The sequence below is a fragment of the Pan paniscus genome, chromosome X, assembly GCF_029289425.2.
Source record: "Pan paniscus chromosome X, NHGRI_mPanPan1-v2.0_pri, whole genome shotgun sequence".
Classification (NCBI taxonomy): domain Eukaryota; kingdom Metazoa; phylum Chordata; class Mammalia; order Primates; family Hominidae; genus Pan; species Pan paniscus.
The window spans coordinates 128,406,282-128,427,417 of NC_073272.2; the positions used below are offsets into that span (position 1 = coordinate 128,406,282).

Here is a 21,136-nt window from a genome sequence, read left to right on the forward strand (position 1 = left end):
CTCAGGGCCTGTGATAGGAGGGCCTGCTGTGGAGGACTCTGAAAAGCCTTCTGGGCCTTTTCCCCATTGTCTTGGCTATTAGTACTTGCCTTCCTTTTACTTATGCAATTAGTCTGGTCTCACACTGCTGTAAAGAAATACCTGAAACTGGGTAATTTATTTTAAAAAAAGAGAGATTTAATTGGTTTATGGTTCTACAGGCTGTACAGGAAGCATGCCTGGGAAAGTCTCAGGAAACTTACAATCATGGCAGAAAGTAAAAGAGATGCAGGCACATTTTACATGGCTGGAGCAGGAGGAAGAGAGCAAGGGGGGAGATATTATATGCTTTTAAACAACCAAATCTCATGATGGCACTAGGGGGATGGTGCTAAACCATTAGAAACCGCCTCCATGATCCAATCACCTCCCATCAGGCCCTACTCCCAACACCGGGGATTACAATTTGACATGAGATTTGGGCAGGGATACAAATCCAAACCATATCAGGGAGTGAGTAGTCTTCATGGAAGAAGTGGCACTTGAGATGGAATCTTAAGGATGAGTAGAAATTATCTAGACAAAGTGGGGACCATCTGGGAATGGCAAGAGATGAAACTGGAGAGATAGGCACTGTCAAGATCCTGCAGGGCTTTATCGACCCTGATATGGAGTGTTGATTTTATTTACAAAGCAAGAGCAAAGAAGAGTAACAAGGCTTTAAAGCAGATAATGCTATGATTTGATTTTCATTTTTTTAAGGACAGTTTTGGCTACTGAATTGAGAATGGATTGGGAGAAAAGTAGGGTAAGAGTAGAAGTAGGGAGATCACTTAGGAGGCTCTATAGTAGTTAAGGCAAGAGAGAATGGTAGTTTAGTTTACAGTGGTAGCCTTGGCCATTAGTGCCAAACTAAGGAGGTATCCAGGGAGACAGTAGAAAGTGGACAGTTTCAAAGATATTAAATAAGTACAACCTAAAAGACTTGAGGACTGATTGAATGGGAATGGGACTGCTGAGAGTGAGTAGAGGCTCCAGTGAGAAACACTATTTAGTCTCCCCATCAAGGGTGGAAAAGATAAAAACCTTTACATAGAACTTGTACTGACATGTAGTTTAGTCAGGGTTGCCCCTCCCTCCATTCAGATTGCCTTGCCCTGGTAATATTTTATAGACATCACTCCCTGTTATCAGGCATGAATGTAAGGTGGGCATAGTGAAGGAGAGGGAAAAATGAAGGATTATTCCCAAGTTTCCAGGTAGGACCACTGGATAGCACTTATTGAGATAAGAAACATAGGAAAATAAGGTCAGGGTAAGAAGTGAGGAAAGATGATTTTGGTTTGATGTGTACTGAGTTTGAGGACCCTGTAACACTTGGCACTGCATCTAGCATCCAGGGGAAGTTCAATTAATATTTGTGAAAAATACTGAAATTAAAGAGACAAGTAGAAGAAAATGAAATGATTAAGTAGATTGAGAAAAGTTGCCAGAAAGCTTGGAGAAAAACCAAGATATGTAATTTTTGCAGAAGTCAAAGGTAGAAACTATTCTGAGATCAAAGTCCTATAAACAGAGTCAAATGCTTCCAAGAGGTAAATAAGAGAATTGGAAATCATCCATTCAATTTGTCAACAAAAAGTTCTTGGTGACCCCTGTAAGGGCAGTTTCAAGTAGCATGAGTATGAAAGCGAAATTTGAAAATGTTTAAAAATAAATGTTTGTGGAACTTCCACTTCTGGCCAAGATGGAATAGCAAGGACTAAGCTTACTCCCCTGCCTGAAACAACTAACAAAAAGGAACAAAATATATGAAACAATAGTTTTCAGACACTAAGCATCAAGCAACAAAAAACAATATTTACTGAGATAAAGGCAATAAATGATCTTTAATTATAGTTGGGATCTATAATATCTCCCTCTCAGCAACTGATAAAACTACTAAACAGAATATCAGCAAAGACAGAGAAGAAATAATAACATATAATCAGCATAGGACATCCCACCCAACAACAGAAAAATACATATTCTGTTCAAGTATACATGGAACTAACAAAAAGGGACAAAATATATGAAACAATAGTTTTCAGACACTGAACATCAAGCAACAAACAACAATATTTATTGAGAGATAGGAAACAAATGATGTGATCTCTAATTATAGTTGGGATCTATAATATCTACTTCTCAGCAACTGATATAGAACTACCAGGCAGAATATCAGCAAGGATAGATAAGAAATAATAACATATAATCAGCATAGGACATTCCACCCAACAACAGAAGAATACACATTCTGTTCAAGTATACATGGAACATTTTATCATGATAGACAATAATCTGGGCCATAAAACAAGTCTCAATAAATTTAAAATTATTTAAGTCACATAAAGAATATTCTTTGATCACAATGAAATTAAGTTACAAATCAATAGCAGAAAAACCTCTGGAAAATTGCAATTTTTTTGGAAACTAAACAACACACTTATAAATCATGAATAATTAAAACATCAAAAGGGAAATTAGAAAGTATTTTGAATTTAATAAAAATAAAAACACAGCTTATAAACACTTGTAGGATGCAGCTAATATGGTACTTACCAGGAGATTTATAGCACTAAATAAATATATTTGAGTATAAGAAATGTCTTCCATCTATGAAACTAGAAAAAAAGCAAATGTAACCTAAAATAAACAGAAGAAATGAAATAATAAAAATCAGAGTTGAAATCTATGAAATAAATAAAGAAAAACAATAGAGAAAAATCAATGAAGTCAAAAACTGGTTCTTTGAGAAAATCAATAAAATTGATAAATATATAGCCAGGCTGTATAGGAAAAATGAGAAGAAACAAATTATCAATATCAGGAATGAGAGTGGTAACATCACTACCAATTCTACAATTATTAAAAAGCTATTAAGATTATAAACAACTTTGGCTAATAAATATTACAGCAGATGAAACTGACAAATTTCTTGCAAGAAAGAAACTACTCAAAACAGCTCAAACAGATACTATTATTACTCAAGGATAGATAACCTAAAAAGCCCTATATCTATTTTTTAAATTGAATTTATAGTTTAAAACTTGCCCAGAAAGAAAACTCCAGGCCCAGATGGTTTCACTAAAGAATTCTATCAAACATTTAAATTCAATACAGACTCTTCTTGAAAATTAAAAAGGAAGAAATATTTCCAACACATTCTATAAGGCCAGCATTACTGTTACCAAAATATAACAAAGACATTACAAGAAAAGAAAACTATAGACCAATATCCCTCATGAACAGATATGTTCTTAACAAAATTTGATGGCGCAAACTCAACAATGTATAAAGGGATACTACATCATGACCAAGTGGCTCAATAGTTATCCTATTATTACAAGGTTAGTTTAGTATTTGAAAATCAATCAAAATAACTCATCATATTAATAGGCTAAAAAACCATATGATCATCTTAAAAGGTACAGAAAACACACTGGACAAAATCTAACATCCATTCCCCCAAAAAATTTTGGCAAGTTTTGCAGAAGGGAATTTCTATAACCCAATAAAGGGCATCTGCAAACAATCTACTGATATACACCATGACATGGCTGAATCTCAAAAATGTTATGCTTTGTGAAAGTCAGATATATAAGAATAAAAAAAATGCTAACTCATAAAACTCAATAGCCAAAAAAGTCCCCAAATAACCCAATTAGGAGATAGGCAAAGAACCTGAAGAAACATTTTTCCAAAGAAGACATACAAATGGCCAATAGGTATATGAAAAGATGCTCAACATTACTAATCATTAGAGAAATGCAAATCAAAACCATAGTGATATATTTTCTTATCCCAGTCAGAATGACCAGTATCAAAAAGACAAGATATAAAGAATGTTGTTGTGAAGAAAAGGGAACTCTTGTAAATTGTTGGTGGGAGTGTAAATTGGTACAAACATTACGCAAAACAGTATGAAAATTCCTTAAAAATTAAAAATATAACTACCATATGATCCAACAATCCCACTTCTGCATATATTTTCTAAGGAAATTAAATTGGTATTTTGTAGCAATATCTATACTCCTATGTTTATCGTAGCATTATTCACAATAGTCAAGATACGGAAACAATCCAAGTATCCGTTGGTGGATGAATGGATAAAGAAAATTTGGTGTATATTGTGTTTGTGTGTGTGTGTGTGTGTGTGTGTGTGTGTAGCAGAATATTAGTCAGCCTCAAAAAAAGAAGAAAATTCTGTCATTTGTGACAATTTGGATGACTCTGAAGAACATTATGCTAAGTGATGTAAGCCAAACACAGAAAGACGAATATTGTATGGTCTCACTAATATGTCTAAAAAAGTTGAACTCACAGAAGCAGAGAGTAGAATGGTGGTTGCCAAATGCTGGGGGCAGGAGTGAGGGGAGGGAAGAGGGAGATGTTAGTCAAAGGGTACAAACTTTCAGTTATAAGACAAATAAGTTCTGAAGATCTAATGTAATGCATGGTGACTACATTTAAATTTGCTAAGACAGTAGATCTGAAGTACTCTTACCACAAAAAAGGTAACTCTGAGCACAATGTGTATGCATACCAAATCATCATGTTGCACATCTTAAATTTATGTAATTTTTATGTGTCAATTATACCCCAATCAAGAAGAAGAAAAATTATCTGAAAAGAAAATACATTAAAAATTGTAAGGTACACATTATACTCGATTGATAGTAACCTGCCCCTCCCAAAAAAATTAATCTATAGCAACAAAAAGAATATTAGAGTTTTTCTGGGGCTGAGAGGTAGAAAATTAACTAGGAAGAGGCAATTGACTTTTGGGGGGATGAAAGTGTTCTATAGCATGATTGTGATGATGGGTACATAGGTTTATGAATTCTTCAGAACTCATTAAATGTACACTTAAAATGTGTGCATTTTATTGTATGTAAATTACACTTCAATAAAGTTTAAAGTAAAAACTAAGTGCAGCTGAGGAAGTATAGATGGTAAGCTCACCCTATTTGATAAATTTTGGCTAAGAAGCACAATATGGGATTGAAGGATTATTTTTGTTGTGTTTTATAGTAAGAAGGCAACTTGAGATTGATTAAAAACTGATGAGAAAAGAGGGAGAGATTGAAGACATATATTTTTCATTTTTATTTTTTATTATACTTTAAGTTCTAGGGTACATGTGCACAACATGCAGGTTTGTAACATATGTAGTAGCCTTCTATAGTACCGCCATCTTTTACAGCAATCCACATATCATGCTTCCCTAATAGACAGGAGTATCTTATAATCATAAGTGTTAAGGTTTGAAAATATTTGCAAGGATATATACATTTTCAACTAGAAATTTCAAGCAGGTCAGAAGTTTGTCTCTGGGCAGCATATGTGAAATACTCTACCTTCTAGCAAACTCTGATCGATTACCTAGGATCAATTACTGCCTGGAAGTGGAGAGTCACCCAATCTTCCCCTGCTTTTGATACGACTGCCTTTTAGGTAACTAATGTTAGCTACCAACTTCTCCCTATACTTATATGGATGTTTGAGGCAAAATTTCAAACTTGCATTAAATATTTTTTAACTATCAAGTGAGATTTACTCCATTGTAAGTGTTATTTTTTCCAGTTTGTATTTAAAACTCTTGTACACTTTACCAACCAACTTTTGGACTGATTTGAATGCTGGAAACAGTTTATTTTGGTTACTCAGAATAGACTCATTTTCTAAATGTATTTTAATTATCATTATCTATATATGGGAAATACCCCAAATAAGATCTGCAATAAAATAGAAGCTACCCATGTCAAAACCCAAAGAAGTGATTCAAATGTTGGAGACTTTAGATGCTTTGGTGTATCAATGAGGTAAAGGATTCAGGAGAGAAACGGGCTTTAAGTACTAGGTGCATTTTCATAAATTGCTGTCATGGCATTGCCCTTGGTATCTTAAACATGAGAGTGGAGCAAAACAAACACCAGTGCTGTCTTTTTAACAAATGAAATAAAATGGCAGATACATTTTCAAAGAGATTTTATCACATCTATCCTAAATTCTATCCTCAAAGTTAGAAGCAATAGTTCCCATATTCTCACTCCAGCAAGCTTCTCCCTGTGGCTTCTAGTAAATAAAAACATGTATATATCATTTGTTATCACAGGAAAATAGGTTACTCATGTCCTATTAATAGAGTAAGTTCCTTTTCTTAGTAGAAATAATGGAGATACACTACAACATCTTTACCTTCTTTCCCGATCCCTTTGATGCCCCATAATACATATATCTGAGGTAGCCAGCCAAGGTCAGGGGCTCAACCTATGGCTGGGTTTAAGAGCTCAACCTATGACAAGGATTAGAGGTCAGCCTATGATCAGGATTAGGACCTCAGCCTCTGGCCAGTGATAGGGCTCTACCTGTGACCAGGTTTGAATTTTTTTCTGGGATTAAGGCTAGGCTCAGGCTGAGACTATACATAAGGTTAAAGCTTATGGCCTGGGTTCCATCTGTAGCTGGGGAACAGAGTTAAGCCACCAGACCCAAAATTAGAAGAAACCCACTACCTTGGTTCTATTGCCACAGGGTTTTGACCAGCTAAGTTAACCAACCAGAGTCTGCTTTGGAAGCAGGCATGCGAGAGCACCCAGAGAGACACCAGTTGTGGGTCCTTCAACTACTGCTGACAATTAGCTGAGAAAGTCATTTCCTCTCACCACGCTTCCCATTACCCATTCTTCCAAGTGTGGAACATGATCATTATTTCTCACCATGGGACGAGGAGCTAGGGTGAGAGGAAGGCAAGGAAGGGGAAATGAGCTTTGAATTAACATTTGCTGTTGTTTTCTCTCTTGTCCTACTAACCTCTGTCTCTTATTGAAAACAAAGCCAAGCTTCCAATTTTATCCCTCCAGCTATCAGTTTCTTTCTGTTGCTCTTACCCATAATTTGAGTACTTATTGGTTTTTTTGAAATTGAATATTTCCATTGGCCCCTATACTAGACTAATTGATTCATTTCTCTCTATCTGTTGTTTGCATGCCTTCTTGACGCTCCTCCCTATGTGAACACTTCTATGTGTATATACACAATTTGCCATCTGAAGTATTAAGATTTGAAAATATTTGCAATATCTGGACTTCTAACGCAATTTCATAAAAGCCAAGAAGTACACACACTGCTGTTTCAGGATGTCTTAGTTTTTTGTTTTGTTTTGTTTTCTTTTTGTTTTTGTTTTTTGCTGCTGTAACAGAATACCACAAACTGGGTATTTTATAGTGAACAGAAATGTATTGGCTCACGGTTCTGGAAAGTCCAATATAAAGGTGCCAGCTTCTGGTGAGGGCCTTCTTGCTGCATAATAACATGGCAGAAGGCGTCACATGGTGCAAGGGCCAAAAAAAGAAAGAGATCAAGGAGGAGCAAACTAATTCCTGTGATAACAATAGCAAACCCACTCCTGTGATAATGGCATTAGTTCATTCATGAGGAAGGAGCCATCATGATTAAACACCTCTTAAAGGTCACATATCCCAATACTGTCACAATGTCAATTAAATTTCAACATGAATTTTGGAGGGGACAAACATTTAAATCATAGTACCCCTTAAAAATGAATTTAGTAAACAACATCTTTATGCAGAGTAATGACTGTACTTGACACTAAACGGGGAGAGGATACGGACAGTTTGGCTATGGGGTGCTCTGTCTAGTTTCCAGGCAACAGACTGCCCCTGGTGCCAAATCCCAGAATCCCAGCAGCTCCAGGGAATAAAAATGGTATGATTAGCTGCAGAAAAGCTTAATTTTATTACTGGAGAAGTAACTCAAAGTGCACATAATAGGTCAAGAGGAGTATTTAGGTAACAAAGAATACTGATGATGATGTTGATAATGGTGGTGGTGTTGGTGATGATGATGATTTTAAATCATTTAGATTTTAGATCAGGATAATATTATTTGAAATGATTTTTTCTCCTAGTAGTCCAGTCCGTACCCCAATGACCACCACTCCCTTCCCAATTCCATCAGTTCCACAATTTTGTGTTCATTGCCTCGAGGAGGGATATGACTGAACAAAAGCAGAAATAAAAGAATTGATCAGTTTGGGTGTCCAAAAAATTAAGTTCTGAGGGCACTAGAGAGGACAGAGAGTAAAGTGAATGTGTTTATTGAGGAGGATAGGAGAAAAAGAGAAATTTTGAGACTATAGGCATAACTGGAACCCAGCAAGAGGGTCTTTGCAAATTGCCTCCTGGCAAAAGCCTTGGGGAATTAAGAAGGAAATAAATTTCTGTGCCTGCTTATGGCCAGGAAGGAGCAGAATGACTTCCAAGTCCTCAAATGAAGTATGGAAGTATCAAAGAGAGCCATTAGAGCTGAAGGGGACAGGTGGAGGGATATCAAAGCTGCAACTTACCTAGTAGATGACATTAAGGATCAGATGGCTCACCAGTGCATACAACCCTAGGGAAAGGAGAGATCCTTGCATAGAATGATATTGACTTTGGCCATCCTATGGGTTTAGGAACCCAACCAGAAGTTGAACTATAGAAACCTAAATTTGTGGACTGAGACTTAAACCAGCCTTTTCAGTATGTAAAAGAAGACTATGTCCTGAAGTAAGGAACCTTTCATGGTTTCCTTAAATTTAGCTGAAAGTTGCTTTTGGAGGGGGTGTTATTAAATGGTGTCAACTCCAAAAAATGGTATCACACAGTTGGTTAGGAAAACAGGGCCTCAAATGGTACCTCACAGGTGCACATAATATCAACTTCTAACTGCAGGTAAAAATTAGCCTCAAAAAAAATTAGATAGCAATTAAATGAGGATCATGATGCCTGTGGATGGCACAATTTTCCCCAGGAGAAGCTATCTGTCAAAATTTAGCTATATATATGGAGGTGACATCATATACTTACACAGTGTAACTCATTTTCTTGTCAAACATTTGATCTTAGACACACGGTAGTATTTAACTTACATTTCTAGACACACAGAAGCGTGCGTGCACACACACACACACGCACACACACACACACACATCATAATGCTTAAAATGAAAGCCTCCAGGTGAATACAAATGTTCTCTCCTCCACTTCTTAGCTTAGGTAGTCGCAGATATGCTTTTAAACTGTTAACTGGAATATTAACCACATATGACTTTAGATTACATGTTTGTCTAAGACTTCCTCACCTAACTCTTCAAAGGGACTGCCTGCTGCCATCACTCTCCCACCTCACACCTGCCTCTAAGCTTTCTTGAGTTTTCTGTCACTTCCAGCTCAGAAGTGATTCAAGGTTCACCTCCTCTGAGTCATCCCCAATTTCTAATTTATACTTTACATTTCCTTATTTCTGATTCCCAGCCACTTTGTTATTCTTTTTCCACTGTCAATTTGTCAATCTTCCCCCCACTAAACTACCAGCACTAGGCATTGTGTGGTTCATAAGTTTCCTTCATTGGTTTCATATATATATATATATGAAATATATAGATGTAATTTTTTCCTGACTTATAAGGTTTAATCTAAGGAGGTAGCATAGTATAATGACAATGACAAAATGCACTGGACTTGAAGTGTTTACACTCCAAAATCTTAAGTTTGAGTCTCTTTCCGCCACTTACTAGCTGGGTGCATTTTGACAAGTAATTTTGCAGCTTTGGTGTATCAATGAGGTAAAGGATTCAGGAGAGAAACGGGCTTTAAGTACTAGGTGCATTTTGCAGCTCTCAAGTTTTAGTTTCCTCATTAATAGATTTGAGGGCTGATTTAGATAAAGGTACTGCACACTGGAGACTGTATAGTGAACTGGGCATTCTAATATGCTTTGTTTGGTCTGGACAGTGTTCAAATATTTTTAATGATTTTAGATGGAGAATACATGCTCTGCTTCTCCAAAGTCCCACTCCCTAATGCCTTCCACTCACAAGCTACACGTATGGGCATTTGTGTTTAGAGCCACAAGATTAGGTGCTTTGTAAGTAACACTCTTGCATCTCCAATGGCACTTTATATCTTTTACATTTTTTGCTCTTCCAACAGATACCTCCCACTCCACATCTCCCGGCCACAGTAACATTTCAGTAAAGCAAATTCTGTGTCCTGCACTGTGGTTTGAACAATAAAGGTTAAGAAATTGAAGAAGATAAAGTCTAAACACGAAGAAATAAAGATTCATTGAAACAGCTAGGACTCAAATTTGGTTTTAACAGGCAATATTTGGGACTTCAGATGTCTGTCTGGTCATGATGCACAAAGAATGTGTCCCATCCACATTTGATCCACAACCCTCTTCATCCTCTTGCCTCTCCCAGACCCCCAGTCACTCTACAAGATGCAGGCCATCCCAGGATACCCTCTACTATTTCAGCAGTCTCTGGCCATCTGAGGCTGGAAACAACAAAGAGTACCACCCAGGTTTCAATCCCTTCAAAGAAAAAGGCTTTAAAATGTTCATAAAAGCAGCTCAGCAGGCTTCTTGGATATCAAATCTCTTACAAAACAACATTTTGATGTGTTAAATGTAAATCAATTGGAAGCACATGCATTCAATAGGGCCTGAAATGTGCCTAGGCTTAAAAATAAAGGAAAACATCTCAGTGCAGCGTCTGGGGACATTTGGCAGCTGCAAAATTTTGGAGGATAAAATGGTTTTTGATATTCCATAGAAACTCAACTATGATGAGGCATCTGGACCCTACCTGCTCCCATCCCTTTTCTGCCTTCTCACTCTAGCTCAATCCAACTATAATACCAAGACATTAACCAGTAATAAAATGCAGAATGCTATTATCTTATTCCACTCAAGAACATCATGTACCAAATGACCACCTGTGGGCTCTAGATAAAAGATAGTATCTATGTCCTTGGAGAAAACTAAAATCCACTGTTGGAGGCTCGCACCCAATTTTCAGGCTGCCTCGTATCTGATGGTAGACTCTACAGTAGAGCTGGGAAGATGTGATTCTCTTCCATAGCAAGTTTCTAATTTGGTGGGAATGAAATCCCTGCTTTCAGGGAAATCCCTACCCAGACAGTAAGACAGAAGTAACATCCAGAGCATATTCAATAGGAAGGTCACAAGAATTAAGCTCCTAACATTGATATTGACAAATAAAACATAACCACTATTTAGAATGTCCCTAGATTCATATTTTTTGCTACTTAGAACAACATATTTCATGGGTGCTAATAATAAGATAGTAACAATACTATTACCCCAACCAATAAGAATAATATCTTCCATTTATCAGTGCTCTTGTGTTAACAGGAACTGAACAAGACATTTTATATCCATTTATATACATTTTTTTATTTAATCTACCCAACAACCCTGCAAGGTAGGTATTAATAGTCCCATTGGGAAGATATGGAAAATGAATCTCTGATAACAGGACTATATGCAGTCTATACACATTTAGATGCTTTCTGGCCATGCATGCTTCTGTCTAATGCTGTACTTTTCTTCTCTTCCTCCTCGACACCATTAGATAAAGACTATGTTCCTCCCCTATACTGTATTCCCTTGCTGATAAAAACTCATGTTTCTTACTCAGCAGAAAACCAAGCACTGGACTGTGAACACCATGGGTGTACAACCCATATTGGTAACTAAATGACTGACTTTGTTATTCAGGTTTGATTCTGTTAGAGCCACACTTAAGCAGCAATACCGGTGCCTAGGTGTCTGACGGAGTTTTGCATGAACCAGTGCTCTTAGGTTTTATGTGCATGCCTCCTATTCACAGCACTGAGTCAAGAGTCCATGGTGGTCTTGGCTAGGAGACAAATCTGAGAGACAGACAACCATGTTGTACAGTGATTGTTCCCCTCTACTCTGATGATGAGGGCTTTCTCGCAGGGTCAGACTCATCACTCCTGATTGGCTCCTTTTTCAGGGAAGTCTTTCCTGAGGAGGTTCCTGAGGCTTACATGTTCCACCAGTTCATTGTGTCCAGTGAACCTTAATCCCAGTTTATGCTCAAGTTGGGTGGGACTGATGGATGGTTTCTGTGTGTAGAAATGTTATGGACCCAACCACAGCACTGTAAGCTAGAGAGCAAGTTCAGAACTGGGAGACCAAGTCAGGCTGTGGCAACTTGCCAGTCTATAGGTACAACCATGGCCAAACCTAGCAAATTCTGGCTTAACAAAGCTAAAAGAAAGATTCAAGTCCACAGTCAGAGGCTGAAGCCAAGGTCTTATCTTGGTAGAAAGTGTCACCAGAGGTTCTTGACCGTCTCAACCCAGAGAATGATTATTGAACCAATGAAACTTGAAAACTCCATAAAAGACAGCGATTTTCAAAAATTTCAATCCATATCACTCTTTATTCATATGAATTCTTTCAAAGAAACTCAGTATTCCTAACAAAATTGAGAAGATGGTTGGCATACTGCTTATTGAGTACAGGCTCTCATGCTGGGCAGCCCTGGGTTCAAATCCCACCTCCACTTACCCTACCTGTGTGACCTTGGACAAGTTTCTTTGTTTCTCCATGCCTGTTTTTGTTTTTGTTTTTGTTTTGCCATCTGTAAAATGGGGGTAATAACAGTACCTACCTCTTGGTACTGTTGCAAATGATTGAATAAATGAATACACGGGAAGTTTATGCAACAGTACCTGGTAAATGCTCAATAAATGTTGGATTATCGTTTCAGTAGATGAACTCTGAGTGGCTTTGATTGAAGAAGATGTGGGGTAGGCACCCCAAGGCCCACCCCATCACTTGGCACTCTTTGGAAATCATTGCTCTGGTACAATATTCCACCCACTCCAAGAATCTCCTCTACAATATCTATACACTGCTTAACACTGCCTGTGATAGAGACCCTGTTACCAGCTCTAATTATTCCAAACATCAAAGTCTTCTCTTATATTGACTCAAAATGTACTACACAGTGGAGTGGGAGATGCCACTGATTCAAGAAGCAAAACAGAAACAGTACAGCACACACAAAAAAGTTGTCCTTTAGTCAGACAGACATAGACTCTTACCTCTGCAACTTCTTAGTTGTGTAATCTTGGAGAAGTTACTTAACCTCTCTGAGCAGGTTTTCTCTCATCTGAAAAACAGGGATAATAATCTAAGACATAAGGTTGCTGCTATGGACTGAACTGTGTGCCCCAAAAAATTAATATGTTGAAAACTTAATCCCCAGTTTCTGTTTCTGGAGATAGAATCTTTAGGAGGTAATTAAGGTAAAGTGAGAGCATAAAGGCAGGGCCCAGTCTGATATAACTGTGGCCTTATAAAAAGACGAAAACTCTCCCGCTTCCCCTTTCCATACACAGGTACCAAGAAAAGGCCATGTGACCATACAGCTAGAAGGCAGCCGTCTGCAAGCCAGGAAGAGTGCCATCACCAGGAACCAAGTAGGCTGGTACCTTGATCTTGGGCTTCCTAGCCTCCAGAAGCGTGAGAAAATAAATTTCAGTTATTTAAGCCACCCAGTCAATGGTATTTTGTTATGGCAGCCTGAGCAGACTATTATAGTTGCTATAAGGATTAAATGAGACAATATGTGTTAAGTGCCTGGTACAAAGGCAGAATTCAAAAAGTCGAATTATTTTTATTCTTAATTCTTTGCTCTGACTTGAATGGTTATGGAGAGCAAATCAAACCCTTCTTCCACGTGAATTTGGTCAGATAATTAAAGACAGATGGCATAGAGGACTCACCACAGAAGTTTGCCAGACGTATCCAGTATTTGTCTCTAAATTTAGACTCATTAAATGTGCCTGTTTCCATGACTACACTGTAAGCTCCCTGAGGGCAGAAACCTTGTGTTAGTCCTTTCTGTAGTTCAATTGCCTAGAATTCTGTAGATGCTAGGTGTAAACATTGGGTGGATGTATGAATCAACATACAGCCATAACCTATTAGTGGGCATTTGGAAGTCTCCTGGCCACTTGCTTCTCATATGCAAAAGCTTGAGGATGATTTGCATTTATCCTAGGCTCTTTAGCTGACAGCAAGCTTACTGCTCCTCATCCACAGAGAGCACTGTGGCACTGAGTGGAAAACACCCAGCAGCAATTGCCAGGAGCTTTTTGCAACTGAGCTTATGAGCTTCCTACAGGTGGAGTCCCCAAATTTGAAACTTTTCACATTCATTGGGAGATGTAACTTGCTCCTACTCAGAACATTTTCTCTGTCAAAAGAGGTAATTACAAACAATGGTAAAAGGACTATACTGGCTCAATGTTAACTTTGCTAGGCAGGCCTTGTCAGATTTATTATCTTAATCCATTACTTTGAGTGAAATGACCAGAACTGTTTTTCACAGAACCATGTCAGAGCTGATGGGTGCATATTAGAAGTAATTGTACTAAATAATTTTCTAAATCTTTTAGAAGAACAGAAGTCCAATGGGACATTTATTTTTGCATATGTGTAGTTAAATTACTCTTCTTTGTGTGAAGTAGAGTTAGGTTTGGAATGGTAGGCAATGAAGTTGTAGCCAAATGGGCTTAGTAATATAACACGAATCCTTTAATAATAGAACTTGTTACTAAAAAGCAGACATTTCACAACATCTCAGGAAAATTCCCCCAGAATACAAGAGGCAGAAGGGAAGGAAGGAGGCAGAAGAAGAAGGAGAGGGAGAGGGAGAAGCAGAGGAAGGGAAGAAGGACGGAGGGAGAGAGAATTCACTATCATTAGCACAGCAACAGCAGTTTGATGAGAAGAGCTGTCCATTGCTAGAAGAAATAGGATGGGAATATGAATGTTTTCTCTGACAGTAAGGGGCTGATTTTCCCAGACTCATTCAAATTCTTCCACCCAGTTCCCCATATGATCTATGACAAATGTGGAAATATGATGATAAGATAAAAAGCAAGAATAATAGTTGGCATTTATCAAATGCTTACTATAGACCAAGAACTTTACAAAAGCTAGCTCATTTAATCCTCCCAATATCCTTGTGAAATGTATATTACCATTTCCAATTTACAGACAGGGAAACTGAGGCTCAGAGAGGTTATGTGAAGGGTCTAAAGCAGCAGTCCCCAACTTTTTGGGTACCAGAAGGCAGTTTTTCCATGGACAGCAGTGGGGGAGGGGAGGTGGTTTCAGGATGAAACTGTTCCTCCTCAGATCATCAGGCATTAGTTAGATTCTCATAAGGAGCACACAACCTAGATCTCTCGCATGCGCAGTTCACAATAGGGTTTGAGCTCCTGGTCCTGCGAGAATCTAATGCCACCGCTGATCTGACAGGAGGCAGAGTTCAGGTGGTAATACTCCCTGGCCCACAGCTCACCTCCTGCTGCGCAGCCTGGTTCCTAACAGGCCACGGTCTGGACCAGCACAGTTGCAGCCCGGAGGTTGGGAGCCCCTAGTATAAGGTCAAACAGCTTAGGAGCAAAGCCCTGATTTGTGCCCACATTTGACAGACTAAAGAGAGGCGCTATATCTATTGCCTCTCACCTCATCTACTGATCAGGCTGAGGCCAGGAATAGTTTTTGTCTGTCTTCCTCCAATTGTCAGTGATTTTACAAACTCTAAATCATATGTGTTCTTTGCCTTTAAAAAGATACAGCCTCTTCAGTCTGGAATCTGTTTTTATAAGGCTGGGCCTAAACCTTTGACCATTTCCACTAAATGTGTAGGGGTGTGGACCTGAATGGGTGGGTGGTATGTGTGAGAGGAAGGGGTGAAAGAGAAAGGGAACATTGCAGGGGAAAGCAAGGCTGTTCAGAGGCTGGCTTGGAAGCGTAGCTTTGCGGCTGCATGTTGCACCACACTTCTCCTTCTGCTACACAACCTTCTCTTGTACAGACCCCCAACCCCCCAGGGTCTGCAATAGTGAAAGCAGAGGATGAAATGGCCTGGGAGTACCTGCAGCCTGCTCCACCGGATGGGAGATTGGGATTTAGGGCGGAATCTGAGGCTCCTTGGAGCCTTCCCATGTAAGAGCCCTCCCTTCCTAAGATAGCTTGTTCCACTGAAGGGCGCTGGCTCCTCCTGCAGGCCTGTCCTGGGAATTACCGCGGTTTTCGTGTCTGCCTCTGTTCTCATCTGGGATGAAAGATCCACCCTAGGCAGTCATCCTCACCCTCCCAACTCAAGGCCCCCTCCAGAAGGGAAGAAAGAACCATTGAGGAAAGGGCCTGCCCTGCTCCTGCTCCTGGCCAATTACTCTGAGCCTAAGCAGCAACCCTGTTGGAGGAAGGTTTGATGAACTATTCATCACACTTCTAAATAATTCATTTCCCTTTGAGAGCAAGCAGCCCACAGGAGCTGTGAAGTTTTCTTAAGCTGACACCTTTTGAGAGATGAAAAATAAAGCAAAAGCCCCCTTTTAGAGAAATCACAGTTGCTTTATATGCCGTTTCCTGCATCTCTCTTCCGATGTTACAGGGCTCTTCTGTTCTGCCCCATTCCTTGGAATTGGTCTCCTATTGTTTTCTTTGCTTTTTGTTGTTCAAACGACTCCACTTTGTAGGATCTGCTGTGCTGACACTTCCAGCGTTATTCTTGTCTCTCCTGGCCCTATGGGCTTCCAGTGTATAACAAGCCAACCAAATAGCCTTTAAATTGAAGGTACATGAGCAAGAGATGGGCACAAGCCTTTTTGGGGAACAGTTCGTTGTGTCAAATGAGATGCACCCAGAGCATTTCTGAGAGTTCAAGGTCTCCCCTTTGTTCTGACTTTGGCTTCCCTGACAAGGCTTACTATCTCTACTTGCCATTCTGTAAAAATCTTCTCTCCCCTTCCCTGATTTTTAACAAAACCTCCAAAGAGCTACCCTCTTGGCCAGCTAGGGCCAAACACATTGCATTGTATGAGGCCTCTTTTACTCTATCCCCAGCCACCCATACACCATAGATACATATTTAATATGTGAGAAGCAGGCTACAGGGGATTGTGAGGTTGGAAGATCACAGGCTGTGACTAATTATCTTTTCTGATATTAACCCTGCCTCCTCCTGCTCCCCGTACAGCTATGGGTCTCTGACTGCACCTCAGCAGCAATGGTGCCCTTCCCCATCTGCCATACTCCAGAGCAGACTAAGCAGAGCATTTCTGAGCAGGACTCTCATCCCCTCCACCCACATTGACCTTTGCCTAGTATATTCTCATTTATCCTACCTACACATCTTCTGGAAAACAGAATAGGTTCAGAACCAGAGTTAATAAAAGGATTTAGGGGGAAAAATTAAAAGGACAAATGCCCCTAGATAGTTGGGCTTTCAACCTCACTCTGCTTTGACATAGCATCATACAAGAAAATAAATACAATTAGTAATTTCCCTTACTTAACAAGTAGAAGTCCTCATTGATCAAGGGGAATGAGCAAGCAGCTCGAGCTATGCCTCCCTTTAAGCAAACATAATAAGGAAATGAAGATTTCTAAAATCCTTGTCTTTTGAAGCCAGTTGCCCTATTGCATTTCAGAAATGTTTCAGTGTGCATGTATTTGTTGACAAGCTTCTTTTGTTTAAGAATTGCTTTAATTAGCAAAATTGGTTGGTATAAAATTATTTTCATAAAACTAAAGATCTAAAACCACTTTAGAATATAGGGTACAGTGAGGTTTCCCAGGGCATAGAATGTGGCTTGGGGCATGCTACATGCAGACCTAGAAAGTTCCAGACATTGGAAGTCTACCAGCACCTCAGTGCTACAATTACACTTCAGTTTCAAGATAAAGATAAGATTTTGCAACAGCACAAAGGGATAAACAAAGGTTTAACTAATAAAAACAGTCCCTGCAATGGTTAATTTTGTTTCCATCTGATTGGGACATGATGTACCCAGATATTTGGTCAAGCATTACTCTGGGTATGTCTGAAAGTGTTTCTGGATGAGACTAACATTGGAATTGGTAGATTAAGTAAAGCAGATGGCCCTCCCCAATGTGGGTGACCACATCCAATCAGTTGAAAGCCTGACTAGAACAAAAAGGCTGATCCTTCTGTGAGTAAGAGAGGATTCCTCTTCCTCTTGTCTGACTGCCTTTAATGTGGGACATTAGTTTTTTCCAGCCTTCTGACTTAAGCTGAAACATTATCTCTTCCTAGGTCTCCAGCCTCCTGGCTTTCAGACTAGAATTTACATCATTGGTTCTCCTGGGTATCCAGCTTGCCAGCTGCAGATCTTGGGGCTTGTTAGCCTCCATAATCACATGAGCTAAATCCTTATTTTATTTATGTATATATTTATCCTATTGGTTCCCTGGGATAGAAAGGTCCCTGGGGAGGCCTCAGGGAGCTTTCAATCATGGCAGGAGGTGAAAGGGTAGCAGACATGTCACATGGTGAAAGCAGGTGGAAGAGAAGAATGAAACTGGATCCTCATCTCTCGCCTTATACAAAATCAACTCAAGATGGATCAAAGACTTAAATTTAAGACCTGAAACCATAAAAGTTCTAGAAGATAACATCAGGAAAATTCTTCCAGACATTGGCTTAGGCAAAGAGTTCATGACCAAGAACCCAAAAGCAAATGCAACAAAAACAAAGATAACTAGATGGGACATAAACTAAAAAGCTTCTGCACAGCAAAAGAAACAATCAGCAGAGTAAACAGACAACCCACAGAGTGGGAGAAAATTTTTGTAAACTATGCATCTGACAAAGGACTAGTATCCAGAATTTACAAGGAACTCAAACAAATCAGGAAGACAAAAATAATCTTATCAAAAAGTCAGCTAAGGACATACATAAATAGATAATTATCAAAAGAAGATATATAAATGGCCAACAAGCATATGGAAAAATGCACAACATCAATAATTATCAGGGAAATGCAAATCAAAACCACAATTCAATAGCATCTTACTCCTGCAAGAATGACCATAATTTAAAAATAAAAAAAAATAGATGCTGGTGTGGATATGGTGAAAAGGGAACACTTTTACACTGCTGGTGGGAATGCAAACCAGTATAACCACTATGGAAAACAGTATGGAGATTCCTTAAAGAACTAAAAGTAGAACTACCATTTGATCCAGCAATCCCACTACTGGGTATCTACCCAGAGGAAAAGAAGTCGTCATGTGAAAAAGACACTTGCACATGCATGTTTATAGCAGCAAAATTCACAATTGCAAAAATATGGAACCAGCCCGGCACAGTAGCTCACACCTGTAATCCCAGCACTTTGGGAGGCCAAGGTGGGCAGATCACCTGAGGTCAGGAGTTCAAGACCAGCCTGACCAACATGGAGAAACCCCACCTCTACTAAAAACACAAAATTAGCCAGGTGTGGTGGCACATGCCTGTAATCCCAGCTACTTGGGAGGCTGAAGCAGGAGAATTGCTTGAAGCCGGGAGGCGGAGGTTGCAGTGAGCCGAGATCGCACCATTGCACTCCAACCTGGGCAACAAGAGTGAAACTCTGTCTCAAAAACTATATATATATATATATATATATGGAACCAGCCTAAATGACCATCCACCAATGAGGGAATAAAGACAATTATACACACACACACATATATTTATATATATATATATCTAGATTATGTATACATATACATATATAAACATATACATGCATATATATACACATATACATATATACACATATACATATATATATACAAATACATACACACACACACACACACACACACACACACACACACACTGTGGAATACTACTCAGCCAGAAAAATGAACAAAATAATGGATGCAGCAACCGGGATGGAGTTGGAGATCATTATTTTAAGTGAAATCACTCAGGAATGGAAAACCAAACATTGTATGTTCTCACTTATAAGGGGGCACTAAGCTATGAGGATACAAAGGCATAAGACTGATACAATGGACTTTGGGGACTCAGGGCAGGGGAGGATGGGAGAGGGATGAGAGATAAAAGACTACACATTGGGTACAGTGTACACTGCTCAGGTGATGGGTGCACCAAAATCTCAGAAATCACCACTAAATAACTTATCCATGTAACCAAACACCACCTGTTCCCCAAAATCTATTGAAATAATTTTAAAAACTAAAAATGGGCTAAATATCTGAATAGACATTTCTGAAAAGAAGACATACAAATGGCAAACAGGTATACGAAAAGGTGCTCAGCATCAAAGATCATCAGAGAAATGCAAATCAAAACTACAATGAGATATCATCTCACCCTAGTTAAAATGGCTTATATCCAAAGGACAGGCAATAACAAATGCCGGCGAGGATGTGGAAAAAAGGAAAACCTCGCACCCTGTTGGTGGGAATGTAAATTAGTACAACCATTATGGAGAATAGTTTGGAGGTTTCTCAAAAAAACTAAAGTAGAGCTACCGTAAAATGCACCAATCTTACTCCTAGGTATACACCCGAAAGAAAGGAAATCAGTATATTGAAGAGATACCTGCACTGCCATGTTTACGGCAGCACAATTTACAATAGCTAATATTTGGAAACAACCTAAGCATCCATCAACAGATGAATGGATAAAGAAAATGTGGTACATATACACAATGGAGTACTATTCAGCCATAAAATAAGGAATGAGATTCTGTCACTTGCAACAACACAGGTGGAATTGGAGGTCATTATGGTAAGTGAAATAAGCCTGGAACAGAATGACAAATATTGCGTGTTCTCAATTATTTGTGGGATCTAAAAATAAAAACAATTGAACTTATGGAAATAGAGACTAGAAGAATGGTAACCAGAGGCTGGGAAGGGAAGTGGGGATTGTTAATGAGTAAAAAAGAAAAAAAATTGTTGGAAAGACTAAATAAGACCTAGTATTTGCTAGCACAACAAGGTGACTATAGTAAAAAATAATTTAATTGTACATTTTAAAATAAGTAAAAGAATATAATTGGCCAGGTGCGGTGGCTCACTCCTGTAATCCCAACACTTTGGGAGGCCAAGGTGGGTAGATCATCTGAGGTCAGGAGTTTGAGACCAGCCTGGCCAACATGATGAAACTCCATCTCTACTAAAAATACAAAAAAATGAGCCAGGCATGCTGGTGTGTGCCTGTAGTCCCAGCTACTCTGGAGGTTGAGGCAGGAGAATTGCTTGAACTCAGGAGGCAGAGGTTGCAGTGAGCCGAGACCACACCACTGCACTCAAGCCTGGGTGACAGAGGGAGACTCCATCTCAAAGAAAAAACAGTAAAAGAGTATAATTGGATTTTAACACAAAGGATAAATGGTTGATGTGATGGATACCCCATTTACCCTGA

At 39.0% G+C, this 21,136-nt stretch overlaps 1 long non-coding RNA gene across 7 annotated transcripts in view; it reads right to left on the reverse strand.

The window, feature by feature from the left end:
• Window positions 1-21,136, reverse strand: part of LOC134729764 (uncharacterized) — a 289,580-nt gene that overhangs the window by 122,896 nt on the left and 145,548 nt on the right. For 3 of the 7 annotated variants that reach the window (XR_010111181.1, XR_010111183.1, XR_010111177.1), the window contains 2 exons: window positions 13,656-13,743; window positions 12,972-13,039 (listed from right to left, as the gene is read on the reverse strand). This is a non-coding gene — a long non-coding RNA (uncharacterized LOC134729764). Of the gene's footprint in view, window positions 1-2,268; window positions 2,665-8,389; window positions 8,437-12,971; window positions 13,040-13,655; window positions 13,744-21,136 lie in introns of those variants that run through there. The other 4 variants (XR_010111182.1, XR_010111178.1, XR_010111179.1 and 1 more) reach the window with 3 other exon arrangements.